The sequence below is a fragment of the Nomascus leucogenys genome, chromosome 9 (assembly GCF_006542625.1).
Source record: "Nomascus leucogenys isolate Asia chromosome 9, Asia_NLE_v1, whole genome shotgun sequence".
Classification (NCBI taxonomy): domain Eukaryota; kingdom Metazoa; phylum Chordata; class Mammalia; order Primates; family Hylobatidae; genus Nomascus; species Nomascus leucogenys.
In genome coordinates this window covers 27,908,255-27,929,718 of record NC_044389.1, presented here as the reverse complement: position 1 = coordinate 27,929,718, position 21,464 = coordinate 27,908,255, and the positions used below count along the sequence as shown (strand labels likewise).

The 21,464-nt window shown below is 39.6% G+C and overlaps 1 long non-coding RNA gene across 1 annotated transcript in view; it reads left to right on the top strand.

Annotated features, from left to right (window-relative positions):
• The window catches only part of LOC115836629, a 34,701-nt gene extending 13,643 nt beyond the window's left edge, over window positions 1–21,058 (top strand). Inside the window, exons 2-3 of the long non-coding RNA XR_004031629.1 lie at window positions 12,618–12,738; window positions 20,856–21,058. This is a non-coding gene — a long non-coding RNA (uncharacterized LOC115836629). The remainder of the gene's footprint in view (window positions 1–12,617; window positions 12,739–20,855) is intronic.
• Window positions 21,059–21,464: the final 406 nt, after the last annotated feature.

Below are 21,464 nucleotides of genomic sequence, written 5' to 3'. Positions count from 1 at the left end.
GTAGTTTTCTACTCAAGATAGCATTAAAAAACTATTATACATTACCTAGGCTATTTTTTCAGCTTTTTTCTAGTGTTCTTTCTCCTTGAATAGTTTCAAAGATTAAAGCTAAGCTTGAAGCACCATTTGAGGAGGTAGAATATGGCTTATTAATTATGCCAAGGCCCATAGAAACCACCTGATTGTGGCTTCTTTACATTGAAGTGTCTGGCCTCCTTCTCTACAATCAAGATGATAAGGAGTTGTCAGGGGTTCAATCAGAGAAGCAGAATAAGTAGGATATATACATTAAAATATTTTTGCAAAGAATTGGCTTAAACATTTGTGGGAGTTGGAGATGCTAGTTTGAAATTCATAGGGCAGGCTAGAACACTTGGCCATGGTGGTGTGGGTGGGGGAAAGTCCTGCTCACACTTCTTCTTTGGGAAAACCTTAGCAATGCTTTTAAGGCCTTGCACCTGATTGAGTAAGGCCCATTCACATTATCAAGAATGGTCTCCCTTAGTTAAAGTCAATTATGAACTTTAATCACAGCTACAAAAAAACCTTACTGCAACACCTGGATTTGTATTTGATTGATTACTGCAGTCTATAGCTTAGCTATATTTACACATCCAAAGACCATCACATCACAATATGATACACCTTATAGCTTTTCCTTTCTCACTTGGGGCACTGAAAGGCAAATGATCTATCAGGAGACTGAGAAAAACCTCATGCCTTATGTTTTTTCCTATGTTAGCTGTCTTACCATGAGCATTGTCTTACCATGCAACCCTAATTACAATTCCACCAATTCCACTTATTCACAATTAAAAGAAGCATGCTAAAACTTCTGGCACTGGTACATGAAGATTCATATCAGAAATTTTACTTTTCAATTTTATTGGTAATTTCGTAATTGTGTTGATTGAAATACAGTTTGGGGATTGGGATGTTTTATAATCTATGTAGCAATTATTAATGAGATTAATACAGTTTGGATGTGTCTCCACCTGAAATCTCATCTTGAATTGTAACCCCCATAATCCCCACGTGTCAAGGGAGAGACAGGTGGAGGTAATTTAAGCATGGGGGCAGTTTTCCCCAACCTGTCCACTTGATAGTGAGTGAATTCTCTTGAGATCTGAAGGTTTTATAAGGGCCTCTTTCCCTTCACTAAGCACTTCTTCTTCCTGCCGCCTTGGGAAGAAGATGTCTTGCTTCCCCTTTGCCTTCCACCATGATTGTAAGTCTCCTGTGGCCTCTCCAGCCATGCTGAACTGTGAGTCAATTTAACCTCTATCCTTTATATATCACCCAATCTCAGTTTTTTATAGCAGTATGAAAATGAACTAAGACAGAGGTGAACTATTTATTTATAAAACATTTTTAAATTATAAAACGTGTGCTTTTTCAGAGGATATTTATATTTATTATAACACTTTTACATGGATAGGGTAGAAGTTAATTACTGTTTTCACCAAATATTCTGTCAAATCATAATATCCTTTACTTTTGAATGTAAGGAAATAGTCTATCTATAAAGAAAATAAATGTTTTGATGAAAAGGTATTTTTTGGGAAAAATTTAGTATAAAAATTTTGTAGTGGGACACCGACACTTTAATCACATGCTTGGGATCACTATATATTAAAATACTTATCCTCATGTCACTTGAAACAAAAGTCAGTTTGAATTAGCCTACTTAAAAAATGAAACTTGGCTGGGCACAATGGCTTCCCTCTGCAATTCTAGCACTTTGGGAGGCTGAGGCAGGGGGATCACTTGAGACTAGAAGTTTGAGACCAGCCTGGGCAACATAGCGAGACCCTGTCTCTATGAAAAGTAAAAATAAATAGTTGGGTGTGGTAGCACATACTGGTTGCTCCAGCTACTTGGGAGGCTGAGATGGGAGGGTGGCTTGAAGCCAGGAGGTTGAGGCTGTGGTGAGCCATGATCATGCCACTGCATGCCAGCCTGGGTGACAGAGAGAGAACTTGTCTCACACACACAAAAAAAAAAGAAAGAGAAGAATGAAAAAAAGTGTAAATTAGGAGAGAAAAGTCTCATCATTTTTGTCAGAGCAAAGGTAGCACCAAAACAATGGTAGATTCCTCTAGAAACAGATTTTTCTTCAGAAGCACAGAATACTTCTTTATTCTGTTTTTCACACCATGCCCAATCCCTTTTATTTGTTGCATGGCTACTGCATTAATTAGTTGCTTTATTTGTTTGTGAATATCTGCAGTAAATTGTAAAGCAATTGGGTCTTTTAAATTTTCCTTTCTAAGATCAATGTCCATACCCAAGGCAAATAATTCAAAATTTTAGATTAGTATCCTATCTAGAATTAATTGGTTGTTGTTGTCTTTTCCTTTCTGTGTTATTCTATAGCAAAGTGGGAGCACGAAGATACCTAATAACTGTTCAGTGAATATTTGTTGATTGATGACAGAGGCTAGTTAGAAGAGTTTTAATGACTCATTAGTACTTTAAATTAATAAATCATGACAACAATATTTATGATGGCTTAGCTATTTTTAGACTCTGCATTTATATACACCAATAATCTATTGGTGGCTTTGAGTTCATTGCTTTCCCTAGATAATTAAATGTAATATTCTAAGTTAGTTAGAGATAATAAACTCCCTCAGTAAATATTCAAAATGCATACGTACATGTCTTCCTGTATGCTCATCAAAATATTACATTGGTTCAGGAAAATCTTCAGTCCATTCACCCATGACACATGCACATTTGAATATAATTAATTGTTTATCTAGTAAGCATGACTTCCCCTATAACCACAGCAAACATTTTATCACAACGAAGGAAGTGTCACAAGAGGTGTTTTCTTTTGAAGGAACTGTTTGTCTCCTAATTGACCAGCAATTTTTGCTTCGTCAGCATTTCCAAGTCCTAGATGGGCTTTCCTTACCTGTTTATAATGTATAAAAACTGAACAGGAAAAAACTTTTTTTTTCCCTCAGAAACCATCTAATACTTTTATTATACTGTTTGCACTTTTTAAAAAAGTGGAGTTGTTCCATCTTTTCCATAACCAAAAATCCAGCCAATGATGCTTTAATCATACTTTACTACTTGCTGATGATTGAAGATGGGGTTATTTTATGAGTAAATATCACTGTGAAGAGCCAAATAGTGTTTGAAAACGATTCTGAAGCTGGGCTTTAAATGGCTTTTGGCACTCTGCTGAGAATAGTGATATATGTTGCTGAATAATCATAGGCTTGCCCTATTTTCCCTGTGGTTAGTTTCTACAAGGACAGGCAACTGCGAATGGGAGAGCAATTGGGCAGGTCCAGAGGTTAGTAGGGCTGAAAACCATGGACTCCTGATTAATTAGATGTAATGTATTTCTCTTTTGTGCTTTATGATGGGGTTGAGAAAAATATGGTGCTTTGGAAATAACAATCTTGTGAAATAGGCAGACATTAAACAAGTAATTGTAAAAAAGATAATAGAGCTATAGAACAATGAAGCAGCATTAAAAATGAAAGAATGAAATGTGAAGAGCAGAGTCTAGGTCCTAATCCTAAGAAACCTCAATGTTTAAAGTAACAGAAATCTGCATAGGAGACTGAGAAAGTCACAAGAGAATTTCAGGAAAACAAGGAAAATCATGTCATGGAAATAAAAAAAAAAAAAGGGGAAGACGGTGTTTTGAGAAGAAGTATGTGGGCAACTGAGCCAAATACTGCTGAAGGTCAGAGAAAATCAAGACTGGACCACTATATCATCTCCTAAACTACTGCTTTTCTGCACCATGTGCTGCCATTGATTGAACTGTGATGTTTGGTGCTGGTGCATTTATATCACTCTGTTTATCTCCTACAAATTGCCAATGTTGAGAGCAATGCCAGTAGAGTGATACGTCATGAGTTCAGATTGAAACACATTGGGAGGACAAATAGCAGAGTCCCAAATGGCATGCCGTGAGTTGTTCTGCTTTTGTTTGAGAGCCTACTCTGATGCTGAGTGAATGGGCATGGCTCTGCAGTTCAGTGGTGTTAACCCAGAGATTAAAGGACTCTTAATCTCTGGGTTAGAGGAGCTAGTGGACAAATGCTCTTGCATGCCATTCTTCAGGCACACAGTTCTGAAAAGTATTCTCTTTTCTCTTAGAAGGTCCCATTGTGACGACCAGGATACAGCGCTCCTATGTTGACCTTTTTTCCTTTTCTGTTCATTCATTGCAGCTTTCTGAAATCACCTCAAGATGAGCTTTCTGCAATTGTGCAAGTCTCTCCTTTCAACAGAACTCTTAAAATTAGTATTGATTGGCAGTTGAAGAGAGATTTAGAGTTTCAAGAGTTTTGTTCATTTATTTGATTGTTTTAACATGGAAGTATTATAAACATGTATAAAATCTAACCAGAAAGATCCAGGAATAATGGAAAGAATGAATACAAATGAGATAAAGGGTATAATCAATAGAGTGAGTTATCTCAGAGGTAGATAGTGATGGGATTCACTACACTGCATGATTACCTTAGATGAGAAAAGGGATACACAAATACACATACTCAGAGAGGAAAAAAAAATGGGTGTGGATAAGTGTATTTTTTGTAGATTTTATGATGGGAAATACAAAGAGTTTCTTTTGGTGGCTTCTATATTCTTCATGAAGTTCATTTATTTATTCAGTGTACACTTACTGAGTGCTCACTACAAGGCAGAGACTATGCTGAGCACTCGGTCTAGCAAACAAGATAGTAACCACTTTCCAGGGAAAACTCGGAGTCCTCAATGAAGTCAGCTGCTGTGTACAGGGTGCAGGCTGATTACATATTAAGTTTAACAACATTAAGAGCAACAGGCTACTAGAACACAAAACGGGAAAAAGAATCTGGATAAATTCAGCAAAACTTTCAGGAGAAAGTGATGTGGAAGCTGAGATCTGCATAATTGGAAGATCTTGAGAGTAGAAGGATAAACGGGTACAGATCTCAAGGAGAGTACAGAATATAAGACCAGAGGCCAGAGAATCCAGAATGTTTTTGAACACAAAGATGATCAATGTTCCTCGATTATTGAAAGTGAGGAACAGTGTCCTGCAAGTTTCAGAGACAGGAAGATGCCTGATAGTGCAGAATTTAAATTGACATGGTTAGGGCTTTGGATTTTATTCAAAAGGCAGTAGGAAAGCACAGGGACTGCTTATATGGGGGAATGGCATAATCAAATCTGCAATTGTTAAAGATTATTTTTGTAGCATTTTTGGAAATTTAGAGAACAGATTAGAAAGTGCAAAGCAGAAGCACAGTAGTTAGGACAGTGTTTTTCTGGTCTGTTGTTAATGCTACGCACATAAATAACAATAGTTTTTACAACAAACCACATGTAGCACATAGCACACTTGCAGCTAAAACAAAGTTTTTTATAAAAATGCTTAACAATTTATACAATATTCTCTCCTCTTTGCTATTCTTCTCTTCTATATTATTCCATTCTACTTTATTTTATTTTTGAAATGCTGATCCATGAAACTGATGTTGTGACACATCATGAGGATTAGGAGGTGGTTTTGGTTGTGAGCATAAAAGCTATGTTTGGTTTCAACAAGGCAGATGCAGACAGGTGGCCAAATTGAAGATTTATTTGTGACATAGCATCAACAGGACTTGGTGCTAGAATAAATTTGAAGATGAGATGGAGACAACCTGCTGATTTTTTGATTAAGCAGCTGGGTGGATGACTATATCATTCAGCAATATAAAGGACACCAGGGATGGAGCTTATTAGAAGGGGGCCAATAACAATATTTCAGTTTGCAGATTGTGGTGCAGTACACAGATAGCATCTTAGTGTACATGTTGAGTAGACAGTTGGGTATTTGCAAATGAGGCTAGAGAACTATGTCAGGAATATAAATATGTGAATTTCCAACCTAATTATGATAATTAAAGTGATGGAGATAGATACTGTAATCTCCGCAACAGTATAGAGTGAGAGAAGAATCTGTGACTGACCATTTAATTTTTGCCCATTTGAAGTTTAGACAAAAAAGATTAAGCTGACACATAAGACTAAAAAGTGCCAAACATCAAAGTATGAGAAAAATCATAAGCGTGATGTCATGGAAACTTAATGAAATCCATGTTTCTAGGAGAAGAGAGAGATCAAGTGATAGTACTGAAAAAGTGTTCATTGGATTTAGTGACACTGAAGTAACTCATGACCATACAAGGGTAGAAGAAGTGAGAAGTCAGATTTAAGCAGGTCAGGAAGCTGGAAGCAGATGATAAAATACAGACATGGTGTAGGTGTAGATGATTCTTTGGAGAGTTTTTTTCTGTGAAGGAAGATAGTGGAGAAAAATTAATGGAATAGAGAAATGTCCTTTATTTTAAAAAAATCCTTTTAGAGCTTTAAGAAGACAGAACCTGTACAGAAATCTGCTTATTGTTCCTTTGAGTTTTGTTCAATAGATGCACAACAACCAAAGTAGAAGATTCATTTTGGAAGCTTACATTATGGAAACTGTATAGATTATTCAAGAATATTAAGAAAATGCAAAAAAGTAAAATTTAGGGAAATTCCAGCCATACTTTTACTACTAAAAGATAATCATTAGTTACATTTTCTTTAATGTTTTTCCAGTTTCTCCATGCATACATTTTGATATAGCCATAATGATATTATTCATATACACATGTAAAATATTTTATTCACTTAACATTATAACTACTTTTCTATGTAATTTCACAATATTTTTAAAAAATTGATTTAGAGAGCACAAGTGCAGTTTTGTGACATGGATATTTTGCATAGTGGTGAAGTCTGTGCTTTTAACGTAACCATCACCCTGATAGTGTACATTGTACCCATTAGGTAATTTCTCATTTCTTACCCTCCTCTAACCCTCCCACCTTCCCAAGTATTCAATGGCTATTCCATTCTCTCTGTCCATGTGTATGCTATTTAGCTCCCACTTATAAGTGGGAACTTGGTATTTGATTTTCTGTTTCTCAGTTATTTTCCTTAAGACAATGGCCTCTAGTTCCATCCATGTTCCTGCAAAAGACAATTGTAGCATCATTTCAAATTTTTTATGGCTGAGTTGTATTCCATGGTGGCTCTGAGATTCTTACTTCTGTTTGGTCTAGTGAATTGTTAAAGCTTTTTACTGTATTTTTTAATTCCCTCAATGAACTTTTTATTTCTAGAAGTCATCTTTTAAAAAAATACCTATCGCTTTGGCAAGTTTTTGATCATTTTCCTGAATTGATTTTCTGATATCTTTGTATTTTTTTTTTATTAGCTTACTCTTGGATCTCATTGAACTTCTTTAAAATCAATATTTTGAATTATCTGATATTTCAAAGATTTGATTTTCATTAGGATTTTTTGCTAAAGAGTTAGTATGATCCTTCAGGGGTATCATAACACTCTGTTTTTTCATACTTTCAGAATTGTTCCACTGGTTCCTTCTCACACGGAGAAATTATTTCCCCTTCTTATTTTTGAAATTTTTATTTGGATGGAACTTTTTTCTTCCCTTGAGGATGTGACTATAATGTATGTTACATAGGGTCACTTGGCTTTGGTTCTGAGTGCTTTCTGTGGTAAAGACTCTGTATGTCGAGTCTTGGTTGTAGATATCCTTAATGTAGTGACTTTCTCAAATGCTGGTTGTAGTAGCAACGTACTGGGGCATGGGAGCAGGCTCATGGCCTCCTGCAGGGTCAGAATGGTGGAGGTCTCCAGAAGCTTCTTATCTTGTTCCCATGCACTGTGCACTTGTGTCAGCAGATTTAGTATTGGGTTGTATAGTTTAACCTCCTAGCCAGTAGGTGGTTCTTTCATGTAAGAACCAAGTATGGTGGTAGTGGAAGGATTGATGCTCGTTCTTTGTTTACATGGAGAAGCTCTTTGGTGGCTCAGGCAATGAGTTGGTCTGTGGAATGCTCAGTGGCCTGGGCTCCCACTCAGCTCCACAGAAGCGGATGAATCTAGTTGAAGCTGGACTGCACAAGCTCACCCTTGGATCCCGACTGGCAAGCACAAGCACCAGCCCTGACGGAGGTGCTTGGGAAGCTCATGGCGAAATATGTTGGGATATGCTCCGAGTACGGGTGTGGGGTTGCTCCAGCTCTATTGCCTGGACAAGCAGGAACATGACCCATTTCTCTGTCACACCCTTATCCTGGTACTCAGGACACACAGTTCTGTCAGACACTCCTGTCCATATCTGGGCTGCAATGTTGCCAAGGGCCATAAAAGACACCTGCCTTGTAAACTCATTGTCAAAATGGCTGTGGTACAGAACCTCCCCACACAGCCCCAGACACAAAACACTCTAGCTCTCCACTACAGGAATGCTGGTGCTTTGTGTAGAGAGGGGACAGGGCCCCACCTTTCACATAACTCTGGGCCTAGTGTGAACACTGCCAGTGGGGATGCAGCCACCCCTGGTTACCTCAGAAAGGCTGTCCTCCAGCATGCTTGTGCCAACTTCCTAGGGGAGTGGCCACAGCTATGTTTGTAGCAGTGAGCAGAAGGAGAGTACCCCTCTCTATGCCTGGGCCTGAGCACAGAGGCTGCTTGGCCACCGGAGTGGAACTACAGTCCTCCCTTGCAGAGCCAACCACAGCATCTGTATCTCTGCTGGAAGCAGGACCGTCATTTACAGCTCACAAACGGGGAACACTTGGGCACTGAAAAGCACATGATCTGGTTTTCTTTGTCCCAAGAGGTGCTCCCTTCATGAGCTGCACTCTCCCTTCTTTTAGGAGCAGCACTCCCTCCCCAGGGACAGACTCCCTCCCCAGGGGATAGACCCCTGGAAATTCTGCAGCTTCCTTAGGTCCAGCCGGTCCTTTGCAGCTGACATAATCTGAGCAGGCACTGGGGAATGTCTGCAGGGGTTCCCATGATATGGAGACACAAGGGCTGAGATTCCCTGGGTAAGACACAGTTATCTGATAGCTTCACCACAAGTATGGTGCCTGGTCACCACTGCTCAAGTTAGAGGGAGGGTGAGTAACCTGTAGTGAGTTGGTAGTCTGATAATGCCCTCAAAAAGTCACTAGTTTGCTGTCTATACCAGCCTATACCAGTGTTTTGGCTCACAAAGGTAGAGGAGCTGTCTGACGGTTCAGGTATCAGAAGTCTGCCACAGGGATTAGGGGAGCCAAAACACTCCCATCTATCTTTCTGATGAAATACCAGTCGCTTGGGGTTCCCAGCTGATTTCTATCAGCCTCTTACTTTTCTCTTTTTCTGTGCCCCAGCTTCTTCCTGTGAGTTCTCCACTAGGTTCCAACACTTTCCCCTTGATATTCTATTTGAGTTATGATTACAAGTAAGTAATCTCAGTTCCTCTTATGACAACTGGTGTTAGATGTCTCTAGTCAGCCTTCTTGAACTAGAACCTCATGTCACAATGTTTACAAAATAATTTTACTTTGTATAATATTTGGAATGAAAATATACTATAACATATTTAACCACTTTTTCTTCTTTCCATCTAGATTTTCTGCATGCTGTTTTTAATATCATTTGAATGTCATTCTCATTCCTGAATACATCTAGATTCACATGCTCAAAATCTAAAAGATTCATAAGGATAAACCTTGTAAAGTCTCTCTCCCTCTCAGATACCAGCCGTGACCTACATGCTATTTAAATTAGTCTCTAGTCTTCAGCCCTCACCAGTGCACAAGTGAGTTGGCAACATCTCTCACCCTTATTCCTCCTCCTGTGGCATGATCCAGGCTTTCCTAAATCAGGGCCCTGGAAAGATTGCCTTCAGGAGCCACTAGTGTTGATCTCAACTCTATACTTTAATGCTCCTACTATTGCCCTTGTTGCTATAGGTAACATTGCTAAAGGGTAACCTTGAGGAGACCTTGGTTTTAGCTGTTACATCAGCATCATGCCTGTTACCATGGGTATTCTAGTGGCTGGTGTTGCTGCTCTAGTGTAACTGCCCAGTGGGTTCTTTTTGTCTGCTGTCCAGATAGAGTCAATTTATCAAGGCAGGGGAATTGCAATAAAGTGTTTAATTTGCACAGAGGCAACTGAACAGGAGACCAGAGTTTTATTATCAATCAGATTAGTCTCCCAGAGAATTTGAGGACTAAGATTTTTCCAAGGTAGTTTGGGGGAGGGTGTTTGGGTGGTTAGGCAATGTGTGCTTGCTGCTGATTGGTTGGAGGCATAACCGTGTGGGAAATGGTCCTCTTGCATGCTGAGTCACTTCTCTGTGGGTGCACAGGAGGAGTTGGTAGGTCCAGGCAGAGCCACTGGTGTCCGACATGCAAAAAAATCTGAAAAGATATCTCAAAAGGCTAATTTTAGGTTCCACAATGGTGATGTTATCTGCAGGCATAATTGGGGAAGTTGCATATCTTGTGAACCCTTGTATATAATGGCTGGCAACTGTTTATGTCTACACCTTAGCAGAATTCAGGCTTCTCCATCCACCTAGGCTGATGGTGTCTCATTAACTTTACAAAGGTGATTGAGTTTTGGGGAAGGGTTATTATCATTTAAACTATAAACTAAAGGGCTCCCAAAGTTATCTTGGTCTAAGCCCAGGAATATTTAAAGGCAGCTTGAAGACCAAAGGAAAGATGGGGTTTAGCTATATCAGATCTCCTTCACTGCCATTATTGTAATTTTTGCAAAGGCAGTTACACTAGCAAAGACTATACCTTAAGTGACCATGGAACATCATCTGAAATGACACACTTTTGAGCCAAAGTCGATGCTATCAATATTCATACTGGGCAAACAGGTATCAACTGAGCAAGCTGGCACCTATGGTCACCTTAATTGTAGCAGGGGCTTTCTGTGTACCAACATTAGATTTTATTTCCTTGATTTCTTACAGCCTGCTTTCTTAAAGACTTCAGAAGAAGTTCATCTGAGTGAATGGGAAGAAAATAGGATACTATCAAGGCTAAATCCATCCAAGCCATATTTTAATCGAGACAAAACCTGAACACCTATGGTACACCCTGAGTGGGTGGGAATTAGTGTTTGTTTTCACTCTTGCCAGAGTCTCAATTATAGTTCTATGGTGTTTGGGGTTGCCAGTTTTCTAAATTTCCTTTCTCTTGTCTACTAAGAAGCCCATTAAGTTTGTGTAAGGTGAAACTGGAGACTGCAAAGAATAGCCAAAGGAGCAGCTTCCAAGGGCCTAAGATTGAAACTTCTTTCATGTTCTGTCAAAGAAATCCTACACTTAAGGGAAGGTGTGGTGCCAGACCTTTCCTTTATAGCTTTAGCTATATGTTATAATTGTCTTTTTTTATGGTTTAGTTTTATATTTAGGGATCATAGGAGGAATTTGATTTTGGAGGGCCTTTGATTTTATTAACATTTTATGATATATAAAGAGTGTGAAAAGAAAAACCTTTGGGCCCCCAAATCACTAAGCTAAAGGAAGAAGTCAAGCTGGGAAGTGCTTAGGGCAAACCTGCCTCCCATTTTTTTCTTTTTCTTTTTGTGACTGCTGGAGTGCAGTGGCACGATCTCGACTCACTGCAACCTCTGCTTCCTGGATTCAGGCAATTCTCCTGCCTCAACCTCCCAAGTAGCCAGGATTACAGGTGCCCGCCACCATGACCAGCTAATTTTTTGTATTTTTAGTAAAGACAGGGTTTCACCATGTTGGCCAGGATGGTCTCGAACTCCTGACCTCGTGATCTGCCCACCTCGGCCTCCCAGAGTGCTGGGATTACAGTTGTGAGCCTCCGCACCTGGCCTCCTGCCTCCCATTCTAAAGTCATCCCTCTGATCACTGAGATAAATGTATATCTGATTGCCTCCTTTGGAAAAGCTAAACAGAAACTCAAAAGAATGCAACCATTTGTCTCTCACCTGGAAGCTCCCTCCCTGCTTCGAGTTGTCCCCCATTTCTGGAGAGAACCAATGTACATCTTACATATTTTGATTGATGTCTCACATATTCCTAAAAAGTATAAAACCAAGCTGTGCTCTGACCACCTTGGAAACATGTCATCAGGACCTCCTGAGGCTGTGTCATGGGCACGTGTCGGCAACCTTGGCAAAATAGACTTTCTAAATTAACTGAGAGCTGTCTTGGATATTCGAAGTTCACATTTTGGTAACCATGAAGGGATTCTGAGTGGAGGTGTCCCTGACTTTGGCAAGTCTCCTATCAGTGTTTGGTACCAGCCTGAGCTATCTTTATGGCTCAAACCAATAGGACAATTTGCTGAGTCCTGGAAGCACCCCCTCCAGAGAATTCATGATCTCCCAAAATGTGATTGTGATCTAAAGTTTATTTTGCTGTACAACTCCTTTTTTGGGGAGTTTTAGTTGCTTCCAATACAAAGAAGGCAAGTTTTTCCTGCTTCCATGACGTTGGAAGGCAGGTAACTCCTTTAAGGAGTTTGAGCTAGCATTCAGCAGGGAAAATGAGCTTGAGTTTTTTCCTGCTTCTAGTATGGTAGAGAGCAGTCTTCAACATGATACCCATCCCTAGGTAAGTAACTGAATTGGGGTTTGTCTTGCTGAAGTTAAGCTTAACAACCAGCTGGTCTTAATTTCTCCTTACCATTAGAGCACTCCATAATTGTGTAAGTTGTGCAATTACTTTGCTTAACTTTGGTTTGTTTCTGTTTTTGTTATTGTTTCAGTTTTTTTTCCATTGGGTTTGACCAGCTCTATATTCGACTTGATCAAATCCGAAGGAAAGCTTCCAAGTATGGGGAACAAGTCCTCTGAAGTGGCTAAATTCCCACATACACAAAAGAGAAGGTAGTGTGGTGGGGGGAGAAAAACAGCCAGCAAAAGGAAAAAAAAAAAAGGAAAGATTTTTGATTTTGGCTACTTAAGGGGCTTTATTTACATAACAAGGCCACCTATTTGGTAGCCAGGCCAAACTGAAAGAGCAATGGCTGTCGTCCCATGCTGCAGTTCCATAGCTAAGGTTCTGCTTTCTTTTTTTCACCCCAACAGTCTGGGTTTGGTTTCTAAATCAAGCCCTTTCTGGTTTGATACTTGGTACTTCTGAAATAGCAGCAATTTGTCCTAGCTGAAATATGGTAATGAGATTAAAAAAAATTTGTTTAAAGGACCTCAATGGTTAAAAGTCAGCTTAATTAAAAGCTAACATCCAAGATATGTGTGTGTGTGTGTGTGTGCGCACGTGTATATTTAAAAGGCTTTCATGTTTTTTTTGTTTTGTTTTCCTAATAATTGGTTAGAACAATGAAATTTTCTTAAAAGGTTGATTGACTCTTAATAAATTATAAGATATTTTAATTTTTTTAACCCAAAGTTTAACTTTTATTGCATCTTGGCATTTTCAGTTTTCTCTCCCGTTTTAAAAGGCACAAAATGGTTACTCTCTCCTTCAACTCTGCTTTGAGTAGTCCCACCTTTTTGGACAGAACCAATGTACATCTTATACATATTGACTGATGTCACATGTCTGCCTAAAATATATAAAACCAAGCTGTGCCCAACCACCTTGGGCACATGTCATCAGGACCTCCTGAGGCTGTGTCACGGGCACATGTCCTCAACCTTGGCAAAATCAACTTTCTAAATTAACTGAGACCTGTCTCAGATATTCGGGTTCACAAGAGTAACAAAAATTAACTTGATAAAATAAATTAAAACCTACTTCTGCCAATATTTTGAGACCAGTATATTTTAACAACATTTTTATTTAATGACTTCTGTCTTTCTTGTGTAGTCATACAGAATTCACAAAAAGGACAGGACATAATGTTTGAAGGCTCTACCTGACCTGATTTAGACATCTGAAAACCACTGCTTGAAACACATGGATCAACTAAATCCACATATTTTAAGCATCTAAAAAGTTAAATTGGAAACTGAAAAGACATGCTTGTCTTATGCTTCACAAAGATGCCTAAGCATTGGATTTTTGAATGTGGAATTATTCTACATAGCTCTCCTGAGCTCTCAACATTAGGCAGCCTACCACGTCAAAATGGTATAATCAATCCATAGATGAACACTCCTAAAGAAAACGAATGTTCCCAAATTCCATAAAGATTGATGAGGTCTCTGAAAGGATGGCGTATACTTTGTGACAGAGTAAGATTTCTTCTCTGTCTTGGGAGCCATTGACTGCAGTCACATTGCTATTCAAGTAGTGGTAGTTAGTGATTTAATCTTTATTAATAGGAGAAAAGATTCCATTTGTTTAATATGCAGGTTATTTGTGATGCTAAATGCAATGTAATTGATGTAATTTAAAAGTTTCAGAGATAATGTCATGATTAATTCATCTGTAAACAATCTGGCATCTTTCATTTTATTGAGGGAGGCAAAATTTTTAACTAGCTGAAATGTGAGTAAGAACATTTATGACAACAATTATCATTTAAAAATACAATGCAGTATGAAAGATGAATGTCCTACAGGGCATTGTGCATTTGCTGTAAGATCTTAAGAGCTGTAATTCGGCATGATTCATTGTCTCTGTATGAAAGAAACACGAGGGCAGCATAACTAGCCTTGTGTCTTTGGACTGAATAAGGTTTTAGAATTTCATGAAGGTATATTTCAAGGGTCAATTTCTTGAGAGTTTTGCTGCCCCTGTGCAACTATTCATTCATTGAATCATTTATTCATCCATTCAATGAATATCCTTTTAAAGGACAAGTGCTTTGGAAGAACTGGGGATATGTATATATAGATTGTTTCTGCCATCAAAGAACACCTAAAGTATTAAAGAGTAGAGTTTAAGTAAGATTCAATTAATATCCCACGAAATACATAAAATGGATACCATGGGAGCAATTAAAGAAGGTATTTAAGCCAGGCTTGGGAGACAGGCTGATCAGAAGCTGCTGGAGGAACTGACATGTGAAAACTGTATCTTATTAAAGGATCCTTATTAAAGGATGCAGATAAAGTCACTGAAAAGTTATTCCAGGCAGAGAAGATGACATACAAATGCAAGAGGTTTAAAAACAAAGCAAAACAAAACAATATGTGTTATTTGTGAGCCATACCACATATTTGGTGATGTTGGAGAGCAATGTGCAAGGCAAGAAATGTTGCGGAGCAAGATCAGGGGTAGAAAGATTCTAGAATGTGGAGGGTCATTGGGACTCTATTATACAATTTAGAATTTATTCTATAGATTATATAGACCCATGAGAGCACTATTTGTTTAGGTAGATTACTTTAGGGCTTTGAAAGGGATGAGACTAGAGGTGCAGAGAAACTATTTAGTATCATGATGATGTAATCTGGGGAAAAAATGATACAGGCATAATTGCCACTGGGCTATGGCTGTAATTTGGGAGTGAATAAGAAAGTTGAGCCTAAATTTGCAGTTTCAAAAGCATAGCGATTAAAGGCAGAATAAATAGGGGGATTTCAACATATAGTGAAGTAAGGGCTTAAGTAGGGGGCACAGAAAGAAGAGCCCATAAAGATGACAAAAAAAAAAAATGATGAGAAAAACACTCCAACAATTAAGAGAGTGTTATAAAATCTAAGGAACAAGGAACTAACAAAGTTCTGATGATGTGGTAAAAATAAGAAAGATAGCTTTAACTATTAGATTATCCATCAATAACTTTGGAAAAACAGTTTCAGTGGAATACTATGGATGGAATACAAATTTCTGTGGATACTGTAGTGGATAGAATTGGGAGTTGGAGACATGAAGATGGAGTATTGATAGTTGTGTCCCTGAGAGCACATAGCCTGGACACTGGATGTCCTGGATCCTCAGCTTGCCACTGGCCATGGCCAGTGTTGTAGTGAGATATATAAAAAACTAGCTAAATGGTTACTCATTATTATTGGCTAAAACTTTTACCCCAAACTCCAATGTATTCGTCTACTGAAATAAACCAAATTGATAATGCAACTCCTCAAACGCAGACCTTCCTGTAAAAAGAGTTGGGTCAGTGAGCTGTGGTGAGAAAGTGGGTATTAACTTCAGGAGTTGCACCTGTGATGAAAGAATTAAGTGTGGAATAAAGTCATATATCAACACATTAAGTCCAAGTGTGGAATAAAGTTATATATCAACAGACTAAGACCAAGCAGGTGGGCTTCCTTTTTGTGAAAGGTGGGTTAGGAACGTTTATTTTTTAAATGTAGTGTTTTCTAAGCTATTTACAAATGTTAACTATTTAAGCATTTTTTCATTTAATTTGATGAGATATAAATTATTGTTGTAGATGAGTAAATAGAAACACAGTAAGAGTTAGTAAATTGCCCAAAGTCACTCACACATATTTGAGCAGAAGTGTCAGGATTTGAACTCAGGCAGTGTAGCTTCAGAGTCTCTGCTCTTCCATGCTCTAAATACACTATTTGTATAGGTTTTATATATATATATATTTATTAATAAGGACATAGAGTAGTGAATTAAAGGTATCACTTGGAATCTCCTAAATCCAGTTTTGCTTAATAATAATTAAAGAGGTCCTTTAATTAAGAACTTTAGGCCAGGTGTGGTGTCTCATGCCTGTAATCCCAGTACTTTGGGAGGCCAAGGTGGGAGGATCACTTGAGGTCAGGAATTCAAGACCAGACTGGCTAACATGGTGAAACCTCGTCTCTACTAAAAATGCAAAAATTAGCTGGGTGTAGTGGAGCACGCCTGTAATCCCAGCTACTCTACTCAGGAGGCTGAGGCAGGAGAATTCTTGAGCCCAGGAGGCAGAGGTTGCAGTGAGCCTAGATTGTGCCACTGCACTCCAGCCTGGGCAACAGAGCGAGACTCCATCTCAAAAAAAAAAAAAAAAAAAGAACTTTAGACACACAAGCACAGTTTAATTATAAAAAGCTAAACTCACGTCATATAATGAGTTCCTATATCAAGTTATCTATAATGTCAAAAATAACACACAGGTGCATTATACTATTTATTCAAACCTAGTGCTGAGTTTATAAAATAGATTACCTCGAGAATAAGAAATCCAGGACTGGAAGAGAATGCAAACATTTTGGAATGAGCATTTAGAAAAATGAGACAATGTGATGGAGATTTAACTAGAGATTAGTAAAAGGCATGTTAATCAGCTACGAAGTCTGACTGAGTCTGACCAGCATACATTGGCAGTGGACCAACTGGCCTGGCTTTATGACTCAACTTTCACTAGCAACAGTCAATAGAGCAGGAAGATATGTGCATATGTATCCATGTGTCTGTGTATCAGGGGTTGAGGAAGCAAATGATCCTTTCTACAATCAGGGTTGCTGAAGGGAAAGGCAGTAAGGCAGATGGATAAGGGAGCAATTGGAATTTTAGGAATATATATTTACATAGTTTTGTACAGTTCAGTAATAATCCAGATAAATTGCTTAGGCCAGATGGTTGGTTTATCCAGCCATGCAGTGTGCCTTTTTGTATGCAAATGAAATGTCTACATATCAAGAGAGCCTTGGGAAGAATCCAAAATGAAGCAGCCAATTTGCCCTAAAAGGTGATAAATTTAGGATCCAGAGAGGAGAATACTGGAGGTTGACAATATTGTTTCCTAATATGTCCTAGTGATTTAATTTTAATAAATTGATGTGAACTCGCTGGTCATCTAATTGTTCTCTAATAGATGTAGAGACTTTTTTTCTTTTTTTTTTGCATAAGTATGGCACAGAGGAGGCTAATAAAACTAAAGTTTTCTGCAATTTTTGATTGATTCAAACCATTTCAATTTCAATTTCTCAAAAGCTCATCATTGGGAGAAAATTAAAGAGTCCCTAAATGATTATGAAATTGCAAATTCTCACAATAGCCTCAAAGAAATGCCTATCAGAACAAAGTTGGGGAAGAAAGCACAGTTGAGTAGAATGAGAGAGAATCCTGAAGATCATGATTAAGCCAATGACGGCTACTTCACCTAAAATCTCTGCCACCCTCAATATATGTATGCTTTATCAAGTAATTCTTTCTCCTTTGACTAGGGTGGGATAGGGGAAAGGTGGCTCTCAAGTTGACCCATATCTAGCTTTAAAAGAAGAGCTGGCAATTCAAGTATTTTCTTGATAATTTAGGATTGGGAAGTCACGTTGCTGAGTTTTCTATGATTAGAAACTGAAGAAAAATTTGAAAGAGAGAGAAAGTATAAAACAACATAAATTATGGCTAAACAAAGGATTCCTTCTGGAAAAGAGAAGAGGACAGGGCAGAAATTCCATGACTGACAGATCAAGCAGCCCCTGAAGTTGTTTTAGAAAAAGAAATTAGTGATCTTGGTGAAGTGAGTTGTCTAATCATTTTGGTAAACTCTTCTGTTCCCTCCCTTCTGAGCCCTTGCCACAAAAACTAAACATATGACCCAAGCCTCACCAAATATATTACTTTATTTGCCTGGCAACAATGATTGGTCCAAGGCATAAGCATGTGACCCAAGCAGGACCAATCACATTTTGTCTCCTGGGGTTGTTATTTGGTCATTGTTAGGAGGAAATACTTTTACCCCCGAGGATTGCTAGACTGAGATGCTGGTAGTAATAGTGAGAGGTGACAGCGTGCTGGCAGTCCTCACAGCCCTCGCTTGCTCTCGGCGCCTCCTCTGCCTGGGCTCCCACTTTGGTGGCACTTGAGGAGCCCTTCAGCCCACCACTGCACTGTGGGAGCCCCTTTCTGGGCTGGCCAAGGCAGGAGCTGGCTCCCTCAGCTTGCAGGGAGGTGTGGAGGGAGAGGCACGAGTGGGAACCGGGGCTGCATGCGGTGCTTGCAGGCCAGCTGGAGTTCCTGGTGGGCGTGGGCTTGGTGGGCCCCTCACTCAGAGCAGCTGGCAGGCCCTGCTGGTCCCGGGCAATGAGGGGCTTAGCACCCGGGCCAGCGGCTGCAGAAGGTGTACTGGGTCCCCCAGCAGTGCCAGCCCACTGGCGCTGCACTTGATTTCTCACAGGGCCTTAGCTGCCTTCCCACGGGGCAGGGCTCGGGACCTGCAGCCCACCATACCTGAGCCTCCCACCCCCTCCATGGGCTCCTGTGCCGCCCGAGCCTCCCCAACGAGCTCCACCCCCTGCTCCACAGGGCCCAGTCCCATTGACCACCCAAGGGCTGAGGAGTGCGAGCGCACGGCGCGGGACTGGCAGGCAGCCCCACCCGCAGCCCCGGTGCAGGAATCCACTGGGTGAAGCCAGCTGGGCTCCTGAGTCTGGTGGAGACGTGGAGAACTTTTGTGTCTAGCTCAGGGATGGTAAACGCACCAATCAGCGCCCTGTCAAAACAGACCACTCAGCTCTACCAATCAGCAGGATGTGGGTGGGGCCAGATAAGAGAATAAAAGCAGGCTGCCCAGGCCAGCAGTGGCAACCCGCTCCAGTCCCCTTCCACACTGTGGAAGCTTTGTTCTTTCACTCTTTGCAATAAGTCTTGCTACTGTTCACTCTTTGGGTCCACACTGCTTTTATGAGCTGTAACACTCACCGCGAAGGTCTGCAGCTTCACTCCTGAAGCCAGCAAGACCACGAACCCACCGGGAGGAACGAACAACTTCAGACGTGCTGCCTTAAGAGCTGTAACACTCACTGCGAAGGTCTGCAGCTTCACTCCTGAGCTGGCGAGACCATGAACCCACCAGAAGGAAGAAACTCGGAACACATCCGAACATCAGAAGGAACAAACTCCGGACACGCTGCCTTTAGAACTGTAACACTCACCGCGAGGGTCCGCGGCTTCATTCTTGAAGTCAGTGAGACCAAGAACCCACCAATTCCGGACACAATAGTAATCTTCCCTAGTCACTGTAGGTAGCCTGTGTGCAGTAGGAGAGAAAGAGATCTGTCCCGTGGAAAGAGAAACGAAAGTCAAAATGAGAAAAAAATGGAGAGGGGGTCTTCATTCCTATCCAAGAAGCTCTGACTGTGTAGCCTCAATTCTGTAAGCTACACTTGAAAACGGGTATTCTGACTTGGTTACTGACATCTTTCAGGTCCCAGTTTTAAGTCCTATACTCATCTAAACAAAATTAGCCACCTTAAAATAATGAGTCACTCCCCACCTCCCCAGTCATCCAAGAGTGTGTTCTTTGTAAAAAGAGCACCACTAAGTAAAATGGGAGCTTAAGAAATCAAATCATAGAAGGCTGTGGTCAGAAAGAAGAATTTCTGAATTGAAGAGCTTGATCATGCAGCAATTCTGAGAGATGGTGAGATCTAACAGAAGCAATGAGGTTGTTTAGATATTATCAGTGCATACTTTCTAGGGATCATGAGAATGATATCTCAGAGACACGGGTAGAAGATGTCTTGTTGTTTCATTTAGAAAATCATTCAGAGGAAAAGGAAATTAGAGGTTAATAGGTCCTAGCAATGAGGATTTTTAGACAATGGTATATGAAATCAGAAGGGAAAGGCTGTTGAACCATAATGGAGGAGCAAAATACCAGATGAAGCAGCGATACTGTAATGAAATCTACTAAACACATTGAGTGTCACGTACAGGCAGAACATTAGATTATTTCTATTTTAAATTTTATAGCGCAAGTGAAAAGTTGTTTGTTTTTGTTTTTCATTTTTGCTATTTGGGGTAACAAAGAGAACATTTATGAAGAAGAGAAAGACACTCCATTAGGAATAGAGTCTGCAGAAATAGTACAATTTATGTCCAGAGAGAACTTTGCTTGTGAGGGCTGCCTACTTGATGCGAATGTTGTTTGATGGCTATCACTTTGATTTCCACAGGAACCACAGAGATATTCCAAGACCAAAGGTGTGGCTAAGTATAAAGTAATGGGGTCTCTAAATTAATGTCCACTTGGTGGCAGTAGACTGTGGTTTTTATTAATAACACTAGTCTTTAAATATATTTGTAGTATATGTAATTACCACTGAAATCTTAAGATTTTGCTACGCAAACTGTTATTTCCAATATGTACATATCTTAGAGAATCATTTATTGTAATTGTCTTCTTTTCCAGATGAGTCTATGCCCAGGACCACCAGATAATTGAGTCCTGTACAAAAGCTTCTGACTAATCCATGTGCTCTGGCTCAGCACTATGCAGAGAAAAGACACAGTTTTTAAATTGATCGTTCAAAAGGAAACATATTTATGATATTTGCTCCACGATATGTATCTCTCATCTGTTAGCTCAGGCAGAATTAAAATGCTAGATAATAATGTTCCATGCCACTGTGCTTACTCCGGTCTCTCACATTGGTGTACTTCTGGCACAAAGTCACATGACATTTGAGTAATAGCTGTCTCCCGTGTGGACTTTACACCGCATGATGTCAGGGGCCATTCATTCTATTCCAATTATATAAATCATAGATTAGAACAGGTCTTGGCAAAGACTGGGTACTATATGAATATTTTTGAGTAAATGTATGAGCACAAAATATTTTATGTGGTTATATATCTAGTAAAACACGCAAGGCTAACATATCCTCTTTCATTAGACTTCAAGAAAACTCCAGCAAATATTCATCAGAAAAAGAAAACCAGGAAAAATGAAAGAAGTAATAAAATTAAAATCTCGGATAGACCAAAAATAAATGATACAGAGCATTTAGGTAGTCAGAAG